Source organism: Portunus trituberculatus, chromosome 48, assembly GCF_017591435.1.
Source record: "Portunus trituberculatus isolate SZX2019 chromosome 48, ASM1759143v1, whole genome shotgun sequence".
NCBI lineage: Eukaryota > Metazoa > Arthropoda > Malacostraca > Decapoda > Portunidae > Portunus > Portunus trituberculatus.
In genome coordinates, this window is record NC_059302.1 from 24,029,919 (window position 1) to 24,034,918 (window position 5,000).

General features: G+C 43.9%; 1 long non-coding RNA gene and 1 other non-coding gene across 2 annotated transcripts in view; one reads left to right on the plus strand and one right to left on the minus strand.

Annotated features, from left to right (window-relative positions):
- LOC123498611 overlaps window positions 1-5,000 on the minus strand; it is an 89,109-nt gene that overhangs the window by 67,638 nt on the left and 16,471 nt on the right. The window lies entirely within an intron of this gene.
- Window positions 1,051-1,122, plus strand: Trnag-ucc. The gene has a single exon. It is a non-coding gene; the product is annotated as a tRNA-Gly (tRNA).

A 5,000-nucleotide genomic window follows, 5' to 3' on the forward strand; every position in this document is an offset into this window, starting at 1 on the left:
GGTATTAGCAATGGGGATGACAGAAAAAGAAAGAAGAGATGGAAAGAAAATGTAAAATTGGTAAGAAAAATATACAAAAGGGACGAAACAAAAGATAACAGAACCACCACCAGAACAAGTGGGCCTCGAGAGACTGCTAGTGATAAGCTACACGGTCTAATTCAGAGAGAGAGAGAGAGAGAGAGAGAGAGAGGGACAGAGAGACAGACAGACAGACAGACAGACACACAAACAGAAAGAAAAAAAAGACAGAAGGCAGGCAGACAGACAGACAGACAGACAAACAGACAGACAGACGCTGGGTAATAAAGAAGAACTAGAAACGTGCATTATACCGTCTGGAAATCGATTAAAATCATTCTATTCTAATCAAGAAAAAAAGAGTAAATAAGGAAAAGTGTTGCGTGCAAGTTAGTGGTTTGGAAATCATTTTAATCACTTCTAATTAAATAAAGAAGAACGAAATGCGAGTTACGTAAAGTTGCTGTTTGAAGATACTTTGATAACTCCAGATTCATTTTAAAAAGACTAAAGAATCAGGAAGAGAAGAATTTAATTTGAATTCACTCACCACAGGCTAAATTTGAAAAGGTCTGAGACACGCTTTCCCCTTCATCTCAGGAGACAGAAAGCAACAGCGCCGCGTGAATTAAGGAGGGGAAAGGACAGCCAGGAAGAGATATCATCGAAAATAGTTTTGGGCAGAAGCCAAAATCCACAAGAAAAGTTGGGACTCGCAAAATTTTTCTGGTTTTATTAATAGAAGGATCTTTTTATGTCACGTCAAGGAGATGCGACTCGGTTCCAGAGAAATAATAGTGATTTGTGCGAGTCTCCGCTGATCAAAGATTGTTTTATGTATGATGCTTTGAAAGTCTCGTCCCGTCTCGCCTCCACTCATGTGATTGGATTTAGTTGAGCAAGATTAATTCATGTACTTAGACCTTTAGAGACAGAGACAATAGTGTATTCTCTCTCTCTCTCTCTCTCTCTCTCTCTCTCTCTCTCTCTCTCCTACGTCTAGTGTTACCACTATATTTAAATATCAATGCGATGGTGGTATAGTGGTGAGCATAGCTGCCTTCCAAGCAGTTGACCCGGGTTCGATTCCCGGCCATCGCAAAGAAACCAAATCTTTTTGTCATTTTCTACTATCACTCCAGAAGTCGTAAGTCAGGTCACCACTTAATGGCAGTACGGTTTGTTGTTGTCAGTGTATCTATATAACTACCATTAACCCCTTCAGTACTGGAACGCATTTTTACCATGAGTTTTGGGGATGATAAGACAATTTTATTGACATTAGGAAGGCTACAGTCTTCACTATTTTAATCCCCACACAAGTTTCTGAAGCGGTAAAACATCACCAAAAAGTAAGCAGAATGAATATGAAAACACATCATGGTACTCAAAAGATTAATACTAGTACCATTTATATTACCACCATTTTTATAACACCTTCAACAGCTACTAATTTCTAGCAGGCTACATAACGGTGAACTATAAATTTGTTGTAGCCTGTATCTATATTACTACCATTACTACTACCATTACTACTACCACTGCTACTTCTTATAACACCTATGACAGCTACTAATTTCTGGTAGCTTACATAATAACGACACACCATACGTTTGTTTTTGTCAGTATCGACATTACTACCATTACTACTACCATTATTACTACCACTAATGATACCACTACTACTTATAACACCTATGACAGCTACTAATTTCTGGCGGCCTACATCACTGTACACAATACGTATATTCCACACTGTACCTAATAACACAGAATAGTCCACCGCCCTCCCTTGCCCTACGTTATGACAGGCGGCGGTCCTTCATCACACGAGGCCGAGAGGGAAATGACAGCGGGATATTTGCTTCAAACGGAGGCGATACGTAGTTGTTGATGTCTTTTTTTTTCTCTTTTTTTCTGCTGTTATTTCCACGTGCGTCATCTTCCTCAGTGTTATTGCTGGTTCTCATGTTGTTCTTGTTGTTTGTTGTTGTTTTAGTTGCTTTTGTTCTTGTGTCGTATTTTTGTCATAACTCTGCTGTTCTTTTGTTGTTTTCACTCGTTTTTTTTTTTTTTTCTTTTCTTCTCTCCATTTTTTTTTCTCTATTTTATTGTGTTTCTCGTTTCTTGCTTCGTGATGCTAGAGATCTTTTTATTTCATTTTTATTTTCTTTTTTTCATTCTCTTGCTGTTGTTTCTTTTCATTCGTATCTTCTACCTCATTTCCTACTCTCTCTCTCTCTCTCTCTCTCTCTCTCTCTCTCTCTCTCTCTCTCTCTCTCTCTCTCTCTCTCTCTCTCTCACATCGCTTGTTTGCTGTTGTCACTTTTTATTTCTTTTCTGATGGTGATCGTCTCTGTCAGTGCCCTCTTTGTTAACTCTCTCTCTCTCTCTCTCTCTCTCTCTCTCTCTCTCTCTCTCTCTCTCTCTCTCTCTCTCCCTCTCGCTAGCGGCGACGGCAGTAGTGGAAGTATCGTTGGTGGTGGTGGTAGTGGTGGTGATGGTGGTTGTCGCCAGAGGGAGCCTAGATCAATCACTCTATATTTCGACAGGCACAAATATCCCTCAGGACTTGGCGAGAGAGACAATGGTTGCTCTCTTGTGGATCTTTTTACTATTTCCTGGGAAGCGCAATTTCTCTCTCTCTCTCTCTCTCTCTCTCTCTCTCTCTCTCTCTCTCTCTCTCTCTCTCTCTCTCTCTCTCTCTCTCTCTCTCTCTCTCTCTCTCTCTCTCTCTCTCTCTCTCTCTCTCTCTCTTTTCTCTCTCTCTCTCTCTCAGAGAGAGAGAGAGAGAGAGAGTGTGTGTGTGTGTGTGTGTGTGTGTGTGTGTGTGTGTGTGTGTGTGTGTGTGGAGTGACGGAAACAGGAAGATTATAAAGGTGAAGAGAGAAAGAGTAAGAGTGACGAAGAGAGAGAGAGAGAGAGAGAGAGAGAGAGAGAGAGAGAGAGAGAGAGAGAGAGAGATAGAGCAAACAGAGTGGCAGTTCCGTTGGTGAATAAAACATGCATGGTTCTGAGTGTGGAGGTGATATTGGCAAAAATGGAACCCTCAGACCAAGAGTGGGATAACTCATTCTCCTTCAAAGGGTATTATTCCAGCAAGCCACCCTCCCTCTCTCTCAACCCTCTCTCTCTCTCTCTCTCTCTCTCTCTCTCTCTCTCTCTCTCTCTCTCTCTCTCTCTCTCTCTCTCTCGTGATGAAGTACCTCCTGCCGTCACAGTACATTGTATTCTACAGTGCTATTAAATACACTGTAGAATGTGCAGTGTAATACATTCATATACGAGTTCCCGACCGTCTATTAATCAGAGTATGCAGTGCTCCTCTGACCATTTAGAGAGAGAGAGAGAGAGAGAGAGAGAGAGAGAGTATCTGTTCCTCCTCTGTTTCTAATTTATGTTTCTTCTTAAAATTTTCATCACCCAAAAAAATGTTATGCTGTACGTCTGCCTTCATTCTTCTTCTCCTCTTCCTCCTCCTCCTCCTCCTCCTCCTCCTCCTCCTCCTCCTCCTCCTCCTCCTCCTCCTCCTCCTCCTCCTCCTCCTCCTCCTCCTCTTCCTCCTCCTCTTCTTCCTTTGCTGTACTCTTTTAATTTTTAACCAGGTAATTAAAAGAAGACCCATGAAAATACTAGAGTTCAAGTTATCCTCCTCCTCATCATCATCATCATCATAATCATCATCATCATCTTTTCTTCTTCTTCTTCTTCCTCCTCCTCCTCCTCCTCCTCCTCCTCCTCCTCCTCCTCCTCCTCCTCCTCCTCCTCCTCCTCCTCCTCCTCCTCCTCCTCCTCCTCCTCTTCCTCCTCCTCCTCTTTCTTCTCTTCACGCAATCCATCGGTCACCTGAGCCATTGGTCTCCTTCCTACCTGCCCATTTTCACACCCACACAAATCGAGTTATGGTAAAAAATATATAATAGATCTGAAACTTACGTGCACCTTATATTGGTTACGCAGCCACACACACACACACACACACACACACACACACACCCGGTAGCTCAGTGGTTAGAGCGCTGGCTTCACAAGCCAGAGGACCGGGGTTCGATTCCCGGCCGGGTGGAGATATTTGGGTGTGTCTCCTTTCACGTGTAGCCCCTGTTCACCTAGCAGTGAGTAGGTACGGGATGTAAATCGAGGAGTTGTGACCTTGTTGTCCCGGTGTGTGGTGTGTGCCTGGTCTCAGACCTATCCGAAGATCGGAAATAATGAGCTCTGAGCTCGTTCCGTAGGGTAACGTCTGGCTGTCTCGTCAGAGACTGCAGCAAATCAAACAGTGAAACACACACTACTGATTGTAAAGCACTGAACACACCTAGCAGTGAGTAGGTACGGGATGTAAATCGACACCTATCCGAAGATCGGAAATAATGAGCTCTGAGCTCGTTCCGTCAGAGACTGCAGCAGATCAAACAGTGAAACACACACTACTGATTGTAAAGCACTGAACACACACACACACACACACACACTAATTGTAAGGCACTGAACACACACACACACACACACACACACACACACACACATACACCGCGTAGTGTAGTGGTTAGCACGCTCGACTCACAATCAAGAGGGCCGGGTTCGAGTCCCGGGGCGGCGAGGCAAATGGGCAAGCCTCTTAAATGTGTGGGGTGTGTTCACCTAGCAGTAAATAGATACGGGATGTAACTCGAGGGGTTGTGGCCTCGCTTTCCCGGTGTGGAGTGTGTTGTGGTCTCAGTCCTACACGAAGAGCTCTATGAGCTCTGAGCTCGCTCCGTAATGAGAAAGACTGGGTGACCAGCAGACGACCGTGGTGAGGTGAATTACACTCTTTTTTTTTTATACCATGTGGGCTTTTCACGGGAATTTATGGGCTAAAGGGGATACTTTTGGGATACCTCCTATCTCAAAGCCCATCCGCTAGGAAACCGTTGCCCCGAGTGAGGAAGCCCAACCTACACTCGGACCGTGGACAGGATTCGAACCCGTGCGCT